The following is an 18711-nucleotide window of genomic DNA, read 5'->3' on the forward strand; positions in this document are numbered from 1 at the left end:
CTCGCAGTAGGAACCATCACTGCATTTGCTCAATCTCCTGCTTACAATTTTCATGAACAAGACATTAACTACAACTACAGCCCCATCCTAGAGACTGGTAATTATAATATACTCTAATCGAAAGACCATCCTCTCAGTTTATTTTATTAATAACCCTAATTTATTCCAACTAGCACCCCTTTATAAGCAAGTGTGGACGATCCTGCCACCGGTATATATCAGAAATACCAGACATCCAGGTAATAACCGCTGGTACCTAAATACCTATGCACACTCTCTATAGGGTTACATTTTCTCATACTAATTAATCCCCCCTTTTTTGTTCCCTACAGGGGAAGACCACCACCATACTAAATTGGTGTATACTTCAGTTATTATTTGGACCAACTGGATTTCAATTAAGACTTCGAGCCCATACCACTACTGCTCGTGTTTTATCTTCCTTATTTTATGTCATTTTAATTCTCTACTTTTAAACTTTATCCAATAAACCGATACTGTTTTATCCCTCTTGCATCCTTTTCACTTTTATCAACCCATTTACATCCCTTGTTCTTGTCTCTTAGTGCAGCGATAATTATTACCAATACTATTTTAAAAATTAAAACAATAGTAGTTACTCTTTAATGATTTCTCCTGATAACTGAAGGGTTTGCTTCTCAGGCATGTTTGGCTTCCCCTGCCACTACAGCAACACAACTAGATTCAAACCCTATTCCAGTCCTCTGAAGTAATTCAGATCCAAGACCACTAAATTAAGCCCTTTACCCTTGGGCCATGTGCTATTTTTTTCATTTTTGTTTTTTCCTCCCCTCCTTGCAAGAGTCATAGCGTTTTTATTTTTCCATTAATATAGCCATATGAGGTATTTTTTTTTGAGGGACGACTTGTATTTTTGAATAGCACCATTGATTTTACCATATAGTGTACTGTAAAATGGGGAAAAAATTACAAATGCGGTGAAATTGCAAAAAAAAGTGCAGTTCTACAATGTTTTTTTTTTTTTATTTGCCATGTTCACTATATGGTAAAACTGACCTTCCAATATAATTCCCCAGGTCAGTACAAGTACGCTGATATCAAACATGTTTATTTATAAAGTGGTGAAAAAATAGTCCAAAATTTGTATGAAAAAAAAGTTTTTGTGTTGGTTGTTATTTTCCGAGATAAGTAGCCTTTTTATTTTTTGGGATCTGGGTGATGTCTTATTTTTTGCTCCCAGAGCTGATGTTTTTATTGTCACCATTTTGCGGTAGATACGGTGTTTTGATCACCTCTTATTGCAATGTTGCAGCGGCTGAAAAAACATAATTCTGGCTTTTCGATTTTTTTTCTCATTACGCCTTTAACTGATCTGATTAATTTACTTTATATTTTGATAGATTGGGTATTTCTGAAGGCAGTGATGCAAAGCATGTATTCTTTTTAATTGTTTTATTTTCAAAGGAGGGCAATTTGAACGTTTGTGTTTTTAATTTTTTTTCATATTTTTTAAAACTTTTTATTCTCACTGTTTACAGTATTTAATAGTTACCTTAGGATACTTGAAGCTGAGATCGTCCGATCGCCTGTGCTATACATAGCAGTGCTTCAGCATCAGCACTGCTATGTATAGCTAAATATCCCAATCTTCTGTGAACGCCAGCCTTGGGCTGGCATTCACAGGAGGATTATGATGACAGGCATGGGCGTCATCAGCTGACCTCCAGCTGTCATGATAACCCATCGTCGCCCCGCAATCGCGTGACGGGCGCACCGATGGGCGACCAAAATGAAGTGTTAAATCCCGCTGTCAGTGATTGACAGGAGAATTTAACTGGTTAACAAACATCAGAGATCCACCCGAGTCTGTTAAAGGCACATGACAGCTGATTAAATAAGCTGTCATGTGCATGGAAAGATGCGGGTTAGCGTCGGTGCCCGCATCGAAGTCAGGGACACGGCATATGACGTCATATGTCGTGAAGGGGTTAATATAGATCTTTGACCTGTAAAATACAGCAGACCTTTGAGAAGACCCGTAAAAAATCCAGACCCCATACCCGGTACCCTAACGCTCCCAGAACGTCCAAAAGGTCCTGTGAAAACCATAACACTATTGCAAGAATTGGTAATTCCTCCAGGTTGTGCAAGAACTTTCCACAAAGACCAAATATCCTCCCTCCAAGGAATCCATTAAAGGGGTGGTCCAGTACTTTATATTACTCCCCCAATGTATCCCCCCGGGGCCCCTAAAGATTTTTGTAATTACCTTACATTGCAGATAATGCCTGTGAGTGGCGCTATCACTGGCCGCTCACAGGCATCACGTGACCCCCGACTGCAGCCAGCCCCTACATCCACTGATGTCACAACAAGTGCTGGCAGCAGCCGGGGGTCTTTGTCTTCCGCGTTCCAGGTGGATGCCAGGCTGTGGGCGGGTTTACCCCCCACCCGGGTTTGCCCCCCACCCCCGCTTCACACCCGTCATCCACCGCGCGCTCTGCCTCTCCCCATTCATTGGGAAAGCGCGCAGTGGATGCCGGGTGTGACGTGGGGGGGGTAACCCCGCCCACAGCCCAGCAGCCACCGCGGGAACCCCAGCGCTGAGTCACGCCTCACTTGTCGTGACGTCAGCGCGGAGTCATGTGATGCCTGTGAGCGGCCACCAATAGCGCCGCTCACAGGCATTATTAGCAACGTAAGGTAATTACAAAAAGTCTTAGGGGCCCCGGGGGGATACATTGGGGGGGTAATATAAAGTACTGGACAACTTCTTTAAATCAACGTTCTTAATGAGAATCTGTCGCCGGGTTTCTGCTATGCGATCTGAGAGCAGCATAATGTAGTGGGAGAGACCCTGATTCAAGTGATGTGTCACTTACTAGTCTGTGTTTTACTGTTTTAATGCAATCAGTGTTTTATTAGCGGAAGATTATCACCACAGGACAAGCTCCATCATGCCTCCTAGTCCAACCCCACCCCCAGCACTGATTAGCAGCTTTCTGTCACTATACAATGTACCCAGAAAACTGTGGAGTGGGTGAGGTTATACATAGCTGAACATCGGAGCTCTGCTAGATCTGCAGCAGAGAAAACTATGATTCTTTCTAAACTGCAGCGGGCCAATAAACTAAGTGATACGGCGCTGTCCCTACATCATGGTGCTGTCAAATTACATAGCAAAAACCTGCTGACAGATTCTAATTGAGACTCGGATACAAAACAGCAGGCATCCCTATTTGTCTCCAAGCCTCAGCACTCAGAATCTTCTCTGGGACACAGGGAACGTGATGTCTTTGAGCTTTCTGCTTCCTTTAACAGGTGCAGCCAGAAGAGACCAATAAGGGGCTGAAAAGCAATGGGAATTTCAAGAGATGAGCAAGATACTCATTTTATGATGGGAGCACATTGTGACTAAATATTTATACAGAAGACATAGTATGGCTAGATATGTTGATTCAGAGGGGACTGGGTGGTTTATACATAAATTCAAGGAGGACACTGGTCACTTATATATTCAGTAGGCACAGGTTATATCCCTGTTATATTTAGGTAATAACAACAGAACTAAAAAAATTGCAATGAAAAAGTTACAATGATTTATTAAAGAGTCAGCAGGAATTCGCCATAAATTGTTCAGCCTACACAACACATACATGCTCCTCCATGCCTGCAGTAATCTATGCCTGGTGAACACTGACACATTGGCCAATTATAATTTATTAAGAAATGTATGCTAATACTTCAATAAATCATGATATTTTTCTAACTAATATGTTCTGAGTGCAATGGTTATTGCTTAAAGTAAAGTTTGGAACACCCTCTCTACCACTGAAGAACCTCTACCGAGCCAAGAGTGCTTGCCATATGTGACAGGTAGAAGTAGTGCTGAGTGCTGTTGCTTCAAAAGCATCCAGCAGTAGAAGAGTTAACCACATCGTGTCCCCTGTGACTGTGTTAGCAGAGCCCCAGGGGGATTGTGGGGAACATGTTTACCGTTCTGGCTGCAGCCAAAGAGATGAGTGGTGTGTGATCTTTATCTCACAGAAGTTCAAGTGAACCATAGTGGAACAGGATTCCAGTAAAGAGTGAAGCTGAGCTAAGGTCAGATACCCTGTACTGCTAGTTGAGAAAGTCTATCATCTGGCAGGAAGATAAGGACAGGAAGGAATTGTGTCACAGGGATCATCTCCCTCAGCAAACCCTCCCCACCTCCTCCATCTCACTGTGCTATAAAGAATGCTGTGTACTACTGTGCCTTTGTGAAGAAGCTGTTTGATGTTGAATAAGGGAAAGCCTGTTTATGTAAAGGACTTGATTTGTACTGGCAGTGCTCCTACATTAAATTCTACTGTTCACCTGTTCATGAGGACTCTGTCAAGTGTGTCTGTGCCAGCAAGTGAATACATCTTATGCCTGGGAAAGCTGCAATGTATGGTCGCCCTGAGTAACAGTTCCCCCAAGACTGCAAAAATTAATGAGACCTGTCTCACCCCTATCTAAACCTAGCGGCGTGCACGTAACACATGTACTAGTGGATTATATTTAGGGGGCACATTGAGTGCCATTATGTTCAGAGGGCATAATGTGAGCATATGCTGCAAAGGTGAGCAACAAAAAAAAATTGCTGGTAAATGAGGTGCGGCCTGTATATATTGGACGTGGTCTTTAAAAGAAGCGTGGCTTAAGGGCAATTGTTATCTGTGAATTTCTATAGATAGAACAGTTTTAGGCCTCATTCAGATGTTAGTTTTTCTTGTACATCTGCTCTCTGTGTTTTTCTTAGCATTTGTACCTATGACAGTCTATTGGGCTGTTTACATGTCTATGATTTTTTGCGGACAGAGCAGTCCATGCAAAATCGTTGAGACATGTCTGATATTGATCCGAGTGTCGGATGAAATTTGGCAATGCAAGTCGGTGGGTCCGTAAAAAATCGGACAGAACTCAGATGCCATCCATGTTCTGTCAGTTTTTCACACACTTACAGGAGAACCTGTAAAAAAAATTACCTTTAGAGAAAAACTGACAAAACTCTGATCAAAAACACTGAGGAAAACTGTTTTTCTTGAACGTGAAAATAACTGTACCCTGAATGAGGCCTCAGAGTCATTCAGGCCTAGTACCTCAGTGCACCATTGTGCAATTATCAATGCTGCAATATGTAATATTTATATTTCAAATAATGCTGAGACTTGTAGTGCCTCTGTGTTCCAGGTTATGATTAATTTCAATTTTTTTTTTTATAAATATCTATTTGGCTCTCATCTGTTCCCTGTAGTTGCTTAGAAAGCTACCAGCCCAAAATTATTACATGAACAGACAGTAATAAGGGGCAACACTAGATATGTAATTATACAAGTGGAATTAGGGTGTACTGTTTAACTAGAAATACATATTCTGGCACAGAAAGGTGCTGTTTATAGTTTCATAGTTTTTAAGGTTGATGGTAGACATAAGTTCATCTAGCTCAACCTATAGTCTAACATGTTGATCTACAGGAAGGCAAAAACCCCATGGGGCTTCCCGTTCCTTCCCGACTCCTCATACGGTATTCAGACTAGTTCCCTAGATCACTGTCCTATCACAGAATCTAGTGCCTATAACCTGTAATATTATATTTTTCAAGAAAGGCTTCCAGGACTTTCTTGAATTTTAGTACTGAATCAACCATTACACATCATGTATCAGAGAGTTCCATAGTCTCACTGCTCTTACAGTAAAGAACCTGCGTCTGTGATTATGATTAAACCTTCTTCCCTTTAGACTGTGACTGAGTCACTGGTGATGTGTGTGAAGGAAGATATGTTTCACTGCGGCTAGTAGGTTCAGGGAAATTAACCTAGAAGTTTCTTCAGCATGTTAGGTGCTGAAGAGGTTAATCAGCCATTTTGGGTCTGGTTCTTTGTGAGTAGATGTGAGATGTGCGGGATGCCTACTCACCATATCTCCACCTCAAGGGTGTGACTAGAGAAATTAAATGATCAGCTACTGTTTTTTTCTCTCTGGTATAGTTTGGAGAATGAAGTCTCCAGACTGTGTGTGTGGAAGCCAGAGAGCTCCACAGAAGGACTTTGTGGTGAAACTTTATTGTGATACCCGGAGTGGGCGAAACCATGCTCACCTATGAACTTTACTACACTTTATCTTTTTGTTTCCCGTTATCCCGGAGAGGCTGTGTTTAGTTTGTGGAACCTTGCCGTGGTTTATGCCATGTATTAATAAACCAGCAGGAAGTTAACCCAAGAAGTGTTTCCTGTGTCTGTCTCTTTGAGAGCCGAGCAAGTCGCTTTACCACTAGTGATGAGCGAGCATACTCGCAAGTATAAATGTAAGAAGAAACTGGCTTCCAGGAATATAAAAATTTCCCACAATTTATTTTATTTTTTTTTTTTTATTGATAGAAAAGTAGTTCAGATCAGTTCAGGTAATGAGATAAAAATTCAATGGATAAATCACATCATAGAATCCAGCTACGCGTTTCGAGCATGATACTATGCTCTTTGTCAAATTTGCTCTGTGCTATTTGCTTGTTGGCACTGCAGAATACAGCCAGATCCTTTCCATATTACATCTAAAACCGTGTTTTCTCCGTCACACGGATCACATATACGTTTTCAGAAAATACTGCCATTTTTGGCCTCTATTAAAAATTTCTTTCAGTGTGTCAGTGAAGCAATTCACACCAGTTTGCTGTTCAAACTAGCTACCTACATGCCAGGTATTTAAAACTCTGTTTTCTCCGTCACAAGGATCACATATAAGTTCGCTCCAAACTCAGTCATTTGTAGTGAGCGTAGAAGATACTGTCCTCCATTTAAAATGGTCAAGGCACATGGCAAGGGATGGGGAACTGGACATGATGGTGATGGTGCATGCAGAGGTAGAGGACAAGCTGAAATTGTGCCACAACAAACACCCACATCTTCTCACCCAACCTTCCTGTCCCAATTCCTAGGGGACCGCAGCACACCACTATTGAACCCAGAGCAGTGTCAAAAGGTAGTTGGTTGGATAGCGGATAATGCTTCCAGTCACTTAGCCACCACCACCAACCTGTCTTCCATACGGTCAAGTCTCAGTAGCCGTGAGTCTGGACCGCATATTCCTCACCCTGATCCTCCTTCCTCCAGGCCGGTCCCCGGAGACAACTGATCCCACACTTGGACACTCTGAAGAGCTGTTCACTTTTTCATTTATAGATTTGGGCCTCTCGCCCGGTCCATTTGAAGCAGGGCAAGAGGAGATCGCATGTAGCAATGCCCAAATATTTGAGCAGCCACGGTCACACGAAGGCGACGGTGGGAAAGTGTCACAAGAGGTGGACGATGATGAGACACAATTGTCAGAAAGTCAGGAGGAGGACCAGGGTGCGGAAGTGGAAGTGGATGATATAGTGACTGACCCAACCTGGCAGGAGGACATGCAGAGCGAGGAGAGCAGCACACAGGAGGAGGGAGGCAGAGCACCCCAACAGGTAGGAAGAAGCAGTGTGGTGGTCGCAGACAGAATGAAGGCAACCTTTCCCCGTAGCATCAACACGAAGGAAGTTGCCAGTACAACTATTACATCTTCCTGAGTCTGGTTGTTTTTAAAGACTCTGCCAATAACCCCAAAAAGGCCATTTGCACCACCTGCCAGGCCAACATCAGCAGGGGTGGCAAAACTACCAGCCTGACCACCACCAGCATGATCAGGCACATCTCGCTGACGGCACACTGGGTTAACATAGTGGAAGCCGGGACCCAGTCAGACCTTGGGATGGAACGCGTCCTCCCAACGCCAAGGATTGTGGGCCCTAGGTCTATCAGGGTTGCCCCCACGGTCTACAGCTCCTGCACCTCATCCTCCTCAGCCTCCTCCTCCTCTTCAGCCTACATCTCCAAAATGACTACATCAGTCACAAGCTGCAAGCACTGCACCACTGCCTCGGCTAAGCGGCAACAGGCTGTGCTGAAGCTAATATGCTTAGGTGACAAACCGCACAATGTTGAAGAGTTGTGGACAGCTTTGAAAGAGCAGGCATATCTGTGGCTCACATCGGTGAACCTACAGTGAGGCATGGTCATGTGTGACAATGGCCGGAACCTGGTGGCGGCTCTGAGGCAAGGCAAGCTCACACACGTACTCTGCCTGGCCCATGTGCTTCACCTCGTGGTTCAGCGGTTTCTCAAATCCTACCCGGATTTCTATTTCTTATTCCTGAGGCGGACAGGTCTACAAAAATGGGGCTGTACCAGAAGGCCCTTGTTGCGGAACTATTAAAAAAATTCCCATCTGAAAACACTGGCGATAGAGGGCACACTTTGTTGGACAACCAAGAAGTACAGGCGAGAGCGACACAACTTCAATCCAGCAGAAGCAGGTGGACACTGTCAAAGTTCTGGGAGAGTTTTCTCAGCCCCTCCCATCGCACAGGCCCTGAGGCGCGGGGTACTATCACAAGGAGTGTAAAGTTTGGGAAGATGCTGAGGAAGTACCTTGCCGACCGTACCAACATCCTCTGTGATTCCTCTGTGCCTTATAATTATTGGGTATCCAAGCTGGATACGTGGAATTAACTGGCTCTCTATGCCTTGGAGGTCCTGGCCTGCCCTGCCTCCAGCGTTTTATCAGAGCGGGTTTTTAGTGCTGCTGATGGAATTATAACTGCTAAGCGCATCCCCCTGTCAACTGAAAATGCTGACAGGCTGACTCTTATAAAAATGAACAAGGGCTGGATTGGGCCAGACTTCTCAATACCACTGAATTATAGCAGCGTAACATAAACTCAAATCCAGTGTCTTTTCTTGGGAGGTGTATTCCCATGTACCTTTTCACATCCAGACATGGGTATATGCTTCCTGATTTTGGCTATTTGCTCTTGTCCTCCTCCTTCTCCTCATCCTCCACCACCATATCACCAGGGTGACCGTGGTCCGTGATGCAACACCCACATAATTTTTTTAAAGGGTGTTTATGATGCCCGTAAAAAAAATTTTTTTATACAGTATGTTCATGTATACCCCTCAGGGGTAAATGTTTGTCAGCCCATACACTTAGTGCATGGGCATTACAAGTATAGGAGGCCCACTCCTTTCTAATGGGAACATTTTTTTATGAGGCCCTCCTTCACGTCTCTTCCAAGGGGCATTGAAGTGCCTCCCAATTTTTGGCAGCCCTTGCATTCACTGCAAAGGCCAACACTATGGGAGACCCACTTCCTAATAATGGGAATATTTTTTTATGAGGCCCTCTAAGTCTCTTCCAAGGGGCATTGAAGTGCCTCCAAATTTTTGGCAACCCTTGCATTCACTGCATAGGCAAACACAATGGGAGACCCACTTCCTAATAATGGGAACATTGCTTTCAGGAGGTCCTCTGACCTCCACGTCTCTTCCAAGGGGCATTGGAGTGCCTCCAAATTGTTGGCAACCCTTGCATTCACTGCATAGGCAAATACAATGGGAGACCTACTTCCTAATAATGGGAATATTGTTTTCAGGAGGCCCTCCTCTAAGTCTCTTTAAAGGGGTATTGGGGTGCATCCAAATTTTCAAAGTGGTATTGGGGTGCGTCCAAATTTTGTGCAGCCCTGGTACTCACTGCATACGCAATAACAGTATAGGAGACCAAACTCTTTAGTAATGGTGTGGCGCCCCTGAGGGTTCGGTCGCCACAAGGGGGGATACTGCAGCCTGTCAGCAGATGTAGTGTCTCCTCACCCAGGTAAGGAAGGTGCACTGGTCAGGACCCTGAATCTACATTCAACACTACACACTCCTGACCTATGGGAGGCAAGTATGCACCATAGTGCTGCCTCAGCAGGATCACAAGTGGGGACAACCAAAAGTAAGGGGAACCATGTAGTGGGTGAAGGGTAGAACACAGTTTTAGCTTACACACATAATTTGATATATAATAGCCAGCCATCTTGAGCTGAAGGTTCTTCATTCTTAGTTCTTGGAGTGTGATCTTGACAGTTGGCAGCGGCATGTGTTGGAACCTGCAGCATGTTGAAGATGCACGGTCCTCGTGCTCTGACCTTGACACGAGGAGCAGGAATGAGTTAACATTATCTCTACCCCGGTCAAGTTCCCTTGCTTAAGAAGGTCGGGAGCTATAGTGAAACAGCTCCACAAGCAAAAGGATCCCAGGGAGCACGGACGGAGCGGCGTACGCCACCTGTACTCTCCATTCTGGCCTAGCCAGAGGGACTCCTGCTGCAAGAGGGGTACCAGCCCCCGATATCTGACTTTGCCACTTCACGTGTCTGTCAGAGAAGCCCGGTAGGCTACAGTGGATCCCGTCGGGTGACGGGCGGAACGGAATTGCCACCTTACCCTATATCTGTGCATAGTCCAGAGGGAGACCCAGCCTTTGCACGCACACAGACAGGAGAGGTTCAAAGGGACTGTTAGGAACACTCAGAGGGTCCTGATCGAAGTACTTGAATACCCTGGGTGCGCTGAGCCCTCATTCCCGGTGGCCGCAGTGATCCGTGAGGAGCAGGGAGAAGCCTTGCCGCTGCTTAAAAGAACTGTGAGTAAAAGACCTGGAAGACTATCCCTATGGCCTCCAGACTCTTTATTTCCACACTGCACCACACAGCACCTGAGTGACCCAGGACTACTCTCCCCATCCTCCTGTTGCATCTGCCCTGAGGCCCAGCTCCGCCTGTGGGGAGTTATAACACCTCAAACTGCCATAACATTCAGCCTCAGAGGACTGCTAGCGGCGCTTGTGGCGCATCACCAGAAACCACAGGTGGCGTAGTCGATAAATACCACTCAACCCTGAAAGCCCTTACATCCTTTTTAATGTGACGGCCCTGGGCATGGGACGGGTCCAGGCCACAGCTGCATCCCCTCGACATCTGACCTGGCTCCAAGTACCCCCATCTTCCCAGGGCAGGGCTGTGAGCGTCACATACTTGGCATAGTCGGCAGGATTGAGTGCCCGCAGCAACGGAAGAAGATTGCCCATTGCTACTGGGTACTGCGCACCTTTTTCAATAGACTGTCGCTTTTCCACTTAAAATGGCGCCCGCCCAAGAAGAACGGACGCCATAATGTGCAGAAAGGACAGCGTCTCAGCACCTCCCATAGTGGGCCTGGCTCCCGCATGGCGCTAAATGTGCAGACCGCCCCTTCCATTAGAGACTGTCCGTGGGGTAGTGTCCGTCACCCCGGAGGGGACAACCGAAGGAGTGCCTGTCAGCCTGCCGCCATGGAGCCACCCCAAAAAGAGGTGGAGACGAAGGAAACAACAAGGTGCGGCCATAACAGTCCGAGACTCACCGCACCCTGCAGCAGTAATGGATGCCGCCGAGGAGAGTTCTTTCGAGTCCTCCAACGTTGGCCCACGAGCTGCTACCTCCCTCGGTATGGAGGGAATTCACCTGACCCCGGAGGAGGCCGAGTTCCTCCGTGGTGAAACGAAGGACCTGATACGGAGGGTCGAAGAGGCCGCAGCCCAGGCGGAGGAAGCCCAGGAGGCAGCGTGCAGCCCCGGAACGGGTAAGGAGAAAACCCCTATCCCGGGTGCGGGACGCAACGTGGCCCTCCTGGATCTCATGCCGGTACCCCCATCCTCGAGTGCTACCCTGGGAGCATTTATTCGCCCCGGATCCTGAGGCCCAAGCCGCCGCAGCCTCCAGAAGCGTGCTATGCCTTCCGACTCCTGGTTCAGAGAATCCCACGTTTCCTGGGGGTGACCATCTGCCCCAACCCGGACTAGTCCGCGCAAAGACGAGGACTTGCAGCAACTCCTGCTGTCGCCGCTACCTGCGCCACCGGTCGCGGAAGAGAGGGCCTGGGACAGGGGGGGGGATCCGTTTTATAGCCCAACGTCTGACCTCAGAAGTAAAACCTGTCTGGAGTGGCTCTCCTGGAGGTCCAACTCAGGATCTTCATGCCCTGCAGCCCCCTCAGGGCCTACGTTGAAAGTTTGGGACTGGTCCCTCATGCTGCTGGACTCGCCCTTTTGCAAAGTTTTCTAGTTATATAATGTTTTATATTTTGTACTATATTTACAGTTTGTAACTTTTAAGAAAAGTACCTCCCATAAAGGGAAGATTGTTATAATGTTGTTACAAAAACTACAAAAAGTCTGTACCATGCTTTGCTCTCTTTGCAGCCCGCGGACGTGCTGTGTTTTACCAGGGGGTAATGTGATGCCCCTGAGTGTTCGGTCGCCACAAGGGGGAATACTGCAGCCTGTCAGCAGGTGTAGTGTCTCCTCACCCAGGCAAGGAAGGTGCACTTGTGTCACCCTGGCCTGGATGCCACAAATGTATAATAAAGCTGTGTCTGAGAGCAAGGGGGAGGTCCTCTAGTCAAGGGCCATTAGCATGCAATACCTCCTGGCCCAGGCCAGTAGGGGAAGCAGGCTGCCCCTATAAAAGCTGGAACTGGGGGCAGGGTTAGAGAGAACTGGACAACCTGTCTCTGGATTGAGAGGTGTCCCAGAGCAGGGACAGATAGTTGTGTTGCAGCCTAAGGGGACATGTGGCAGTAGGAGAGCCACGAGCCAGGGACAAAAGGCGAAGTGAGTCTGTCCTGGCAGATAAAGAAACTAATCTACCAGACTTTGGTGTCTGAGGCTGTGAGGATTCCACATCCTACAGCAGATAACCAGTCCGCAGGGGACTGTATGTTCCTTGGCCTAAGAAGCCCGGAGGCTCCGCCACAGCAGAAGGGACCAGCAGAGCCATACCAGGCCAGGAGTAGCAAGGGACCCGAGTTGCAAGCCATACGGGCGAGTGGACACGGTGAGCTCAGGAACGTGGGCTGCTACATTACCAGAAGGGAAATAGCCAGAAGGAGCACAGAGAGCACGGTAGGCCGACACCCTCACCTTGACCAGGGCCAGCTTCCCACTTGCTCTCAGACATCCAGGCCCCCTCCTAGCCAGGCCTGTTTCTGGGTCATTTTACCTGTTCTAATAAAGACCCTGAACTGTTTAAGAGGCCTCCGTTTCCTGGCTAACGCGGTTGGAATCATCCCCTCCATCATCCATCATACACTGCCCTGGGGCCCTACTCTTCCCGTGGGGAGTTGTACTATTCGGAGCTGCACATTTACATCTGCCCCAGAGGTCTGCACTGCAGCGGCGGTTAGCACTGACCGCAATCCACGGGTGGCGTAGTCGGACGTTACTTAAAACATATAAAGGACTGCCACTGGTCTGACCACCATGAGCCACGGACCGGGTTGCCACTACTACCCCCACTACTACCCCCATCGTCTCCCTATTGCCCGGCTCCGAGTGCCCCACGGCCCAGGGGGCGAGTCACACTGGTCAGGACCCTGAATCTACATTCAACACTACACACTCCTGACCTATGGGAGGCAAGGATGCACCATAGTGCTGCCTCAGAAGGCTCACAAGTGGGGGGAACCAAAAGTAAGGGGAAACATGTAGTGGGTGAAGGGTAGAACACAGTTTTAGTTTACACACATAATTTGATATATAATAGCCAGCCATCTTGAGCATAAGGTTCTTGATTCTTAGTTCTTGGAGTGTGATCTTGATAGCTGGCAGCGGCCATGTGTTGGAGCCTGCAGCATGTTGAAGATGATAGAGTAATACAAGGAGGCCAAAAACAAGATATACTTCCGGCGGAAATAAATATAAGTATATAAATACTAAGTTCATAAATATTCAACCAGCCAGAATAAAGGACCAATATAGGCAAAAGGGACAATCGGAAAAGTCACCAAGAAAGAGAGGGGGGAAGGGGAAGCCGATCATAAAGTCCCAAATATCAAATGTAGTGAATAATTTCATATTTATTAGCAACAGGTGACAGCAATGAATAACAGATCAAATACATGATAAAAATAACTAAAAACATCTAAAAACAGGGGCATGTGTCCGATATGATGTTCCGTGTGGGAGAAAAAAATGGAAAAAATATAATAATAATTGAATAAATAGTCAATAAATACATTAGATGAATTAAGGATAATTGTAAATAAAGTGCACAGTGGGATGTATTAGAAAGTGTCCGTGCTATGAGTATTTTGATGTCTACCCCAAGATTGTATACAAAGTATATAATATATATAAAGATATATAACAAATCAATAGCAGCATCAATGCATAATCTATGTTTATTAATGTTTATTATTATATATATACTGGGGAGACAGGGCAGAGAAAGTCAATGCCACAATCAAGATACAAAGGAAATCAGCAATGCAAGTGCCTGAGAATAGGTGATTAAACCAATGTGCACCTTAAAAAGGTGACAGGAGAGGTTCAAAGGGACTATTAGGAACACTCAGAGGGTCCTGATCGAAGTACCTGAATACCCTGGGTTCGCTGAGCCCTCATCCCTGGTGGCCGCAGTGACCCGTGAGGAGCAGGGAGAAGCCTTGCCGCTGCTTAAAAGAACTGTGAGTAAAAGACCTGGAAGACTATCCCTATGGCCTCCGGACTCTTTATTTCCACACTGCACCACACAGCACCTGAGTGACCCAGGACTACTCTCCCCATCCTCCTGTTGCATCTGCCCTGAGGCCCAGCTCCGCCTGTGGGGAGTTATAACACCTCAAGCTGCCATAACATCCAGCCTCAGAGGACTGCTAGCGGCGCTGGTGGCGCATCACCAGAAACCACAGGTGGCGTAGTCGATAAATACCACTCAACCCTGAAAGCCCTTACATCCTTTTTAATGTGACGGCCCTGGGCACGGGACGGGTCCAGGCCACGGCTGCATCCCCTCGACATCTGACCCGGCTCCGAGTACCCCCATCTTCCCAGGGCAGGGCTGTGAGCGTCACAATGGGAACAATAAAACATAGCCGGCTGATGGCTCTCTAAGAATAGTGAGGGTCGACTGCTGGCCCTTTAAGAATACTAAAGGCCGCCTGATGTCCCTATAAAAATAGGCTTTGTGACTCTCAGAGTCCCTCCTTCATAAATGAAACACGATGTGGCTGATGATATCTCACACACCACATGGCCAGATAAGGTTGTAACATGTTAAAATGACATTTCCTGGTGAATGCATTTGTCACGGTTGAAAGCAATGCAAAAGTGAAGAAACGCATCAAAAACGCTACGTGCGAACATAGCCCAAGGTGTGGAGGAGCATTTTTGTTTTTGGTTATTTATTTTGCTTTATAAACAAGTCATTACCCTGGAAAGGATGTTCCTTCACATATTTCCCAGAAAATTCCATTTTGGTTTCGTTTTGGTATGTTTTATTGTGAGTCCGTAAAAGTTGTTGACAGAAGTGACCTGGGAGTCAGAGATGCTTCCAGGGGTCTTCCCCATGCTGTTCCCATGTCATTTGAGCACTGTTCCCATCGATTTGGGCAATTTTTATGCCCTCTGCAGACCGCCGGGGGAAGCCGCCTGAAAAATGCTCGAGTTTCCCATAGACTTACATTGGGCTCGTTGCTCGGGTCGAGCACCCGAGTATTCCAATGTGCTCGACCCAAGCATCGAGCACCCGAGCATTTTAGTGCTCCCTCATCACTATTTACCACAAGACATCGAGAATGCCCCCTTGTACCTGTCGCAGGCCTGGGTGTAAAAAAATCATTAGAAATATCTCTGTACTGTCCCCTCTTATATTTGTACATTATAATCATGCCCCTAAGCCTTTGTTATTCCAAACTGAATAACCCCAGTTTTGATCTTTCCTTGGTATTGTAATCCATCTGTTCCATTAATAACCTTGGTTGCTTTTCTCTGGAGATGTTCTGCTATGTTCTTCTGTGTTTTGCTATGTTCTTATTATACACTGGAAACCAAAATTGTACACAGTATTCTAAGTGTGGCTACATTAGTGACTTATATAGAGACAAAACTATGTTCTTGTCATGATAACATAGGGAATGAAAAGCCCATGTTTGGGAAAATTTTTTTTTATTAATTCCAGTATAGCAACATTCTTTAATAAGACAAAACTAATGTATTTTGGTATCTGAAGGTACAAAGAAGGAGAGTAGCATTTTTGGAGTAAACATACCAAGACATTTCAAAGCCCCATTCCCAGATCAGTGGTGCTACAACTGATCGGACTCCCACCAGTCTGATAGATAGATTTTACATAATGTACTATAAATAAAATCATGTCTGTCATGATCTTAGTTTGCAAAATTTCCTTCCTGTAAAATTCTGAACATACTGTTGATCTCCGCATACATAATTGCAATGGCTCTAATATACTGCAGATGGCACTATAGCACAATGTCTGCTGTCTCTACTTGCACTGTCACTTTTTATATAGCATAATAAAATAAGATTTTTTTTAACTTATTTGTAGTCAACAATCAGCCGGTTAACAGTCAATTGTTCAAATGGTTGCAAAAGCAACTTCTGAAAGACATATCATGGCTAACATATAGTATAGTGGTGATAAAAATATATTACATAAAGTGGAATTTAGGGTCAGTTGATAATTTGCCCAAAAAGCTGCAGAATATTTCCAAATATCTGATATAATATTGTGTTCAATACACAGAAATCCACAAATTCATATACATTGTACGTTTTTAGATATCGTTATTTTTTTTTTTTACCAGACTTGCTTGGCCCAGTGGTGGCAGTAAAACAACATGTTCCATCCTCTGTGCACCACATCAAAGGTACTGATAGGCAAAATCGTGATGTTCAGTCTTTGTAAAGGTAATGCGAAAGTATTCACCCCTTTGGCATTTTCTGTGTTTTGCTACCTCACACTGGAATTTCACTGTTTATTTTTTGAGGGTTTGCATCAGTTCATGTAAAGATCATGCCTACAACTATAAACATTTGTTTTAATTTTGTTGTGAAGCAAAAAACAAATAGGACAAAATAACTGTAAACTTCAGTGTGCATAACTATTCACCCCCTAAAGCCAGTACTTTGGAGAGACTCCTTTTGCAGCAATTACAGCTGCAAGTTGATTTGGATGAGTCTCTATGAGCTTTCCACAGATTCTCAATTGGATTAAGATCTGGGCTTTGACTAGGCCACTCCAAAACATTTACATGTTTCCCCTTAACCCCTTACTTACCGGGGACGTATTAGTACGCATATTTGCGTACCCTCCGTTCAGTGAGGGCTGCTGCGCTGAGCCCTCACTGAACGGAGCACATGTCAGCTGATTCTTACAGCTGACATGTGCCCGCAACAGCCGCGGGTGGAATCGCGATCCACCCGCGGCTGTTAACCAGTTAAATGCTGCTGTCAATCTCCGACAGCAGCATTTAACGCGCGCTTCCGGGTTGCGCGTCATAAGCCCCGCCCACCGGCGACCCCGTCACGTGATCGCGGGTCGCCGATGGGCGTGCATGACAACCCAGGGTCTGCAGCAGACGCCTGTGGTTGTCATGATCTTGTCGCTATGAGCGCCACCTAGTGGTCGGCGCTCATAGCACAGGACCATTTCTGCTGCATGCAGGGGACCTGCTCGTCCCCTGTATGTAGCAGAGGCGATCGGATAGTTGCTGCTTCTAGTCTCCTATGGAGACAATAGAAGCAAGCAAAAAGTATAAAAAAAAAAGTTTTTAAAAATATAAAAAAAAAATAAAAAAATATAAAAGTTTAAATCACCCCCCTTTCGCCCCATTCAAAATAAAATATATATAAAAAAAACCCCACATACACATATTTGGTATCGCCGCGTTCAGAATCGCCCGATCTATCAATATAAAAAAAATTATTCCGATCGGTAAACGGCGTAGCGAGAAAAAAATTCTAAGCGCCAGAATTACGTTTTTTGGTCGCCGCAAAATTGCAATAAAATGCAATAACGGGCGATCAAAACATCGGATCTACCCCAAATATTATCAATAAAAACGTCAGCCTGGCACGCAAAAAATAAGCCATCAACCAGCCCCACATCACGAAAAATAGAGACGCTACGGGTCTTAGAAAATGGCGCTATTTTTTTTTTTTTTTTTTTACCAAATTTGGAATTTTTTTTCACCACTTAAATATAAAAGAACCTATACATGTTTGGTGTCTATGAACTCGTAATGACCTGTAGAATAAGAAGGGCATGTCAGTTTTAGCATTCAGTGAACATGGTAAAAAAAATAAATAAAAAACAACTGTGGTATTGCACTTTTTTTGCAATTTTACCGCACTTGGAATTTTTTTCCCGTTTTCCCGTACAGGATATGATAAAACTAGTAATGGCATTGAAAAGTACAACTCGTCCCGCAAAAAATAAGCCCTCACATGGCCATATTGATCAAAAAATAAAAACGCTATGGCTCTGGGAACAAGGGGAGCAAAAACGAAAATGCAAAAACGAAAAATGCTCCGGGGCTTAAGGGGTTAAACAACTCGAATGTTGCTTTAGGAGTATGCCTTGAGTCATTGTCTTGTTGGAAGGTGAACCTCTCTCCCAGTCTCAAATCACTAACAGACTGAAACAGGTTTTGCTGAAGAATATCCCTTTATTTTGCACCATCCATCTTCCCCTCGAATCTGACCATTTCCCTTTCCCTGCTGCTGAAAAACATCCCCACAGCATGATGCTGCCACCACCATGTTTTACTGTGGGGATAGTGTTCTTGGGGTGAGGAGCTTTGTTGGTTTTGCGCCAGACATAGCGTTTACCTTAGTGGTCAAAAAGTTCAATTTTGGTCTCATCTGACCACAGCACCTTCCTCCATACATTTGGGAAGTCTCCCACATGTCTTTTGGCAAACTCAAAACGAGTCTTACAATTTTTGTGTGTAAGTAAAGGATTTTTTCTGCCCACTGTTCCATAAAGGCCACCTCTATGGATTGTACGGCTTA

The sequence above is a fragment of the Phyllobates terribilis genome, unplaced genomic scaffold, assembly GCF_046119375.1.
Source record: "Phyllobates terribilis strain yellow unplaced genomic scaffold, ASM4611937v1 Scaffold_2__4_contigs__length_985480577, whole genome shotgun sequence".
Taxonomy (NCBI): domain Eukaryota; kingdom Metazoa; phylum Chordata; class Amphibia; order Anura; family Dendrobatidae; genus Phyllobates; species Phyllobates terribilis.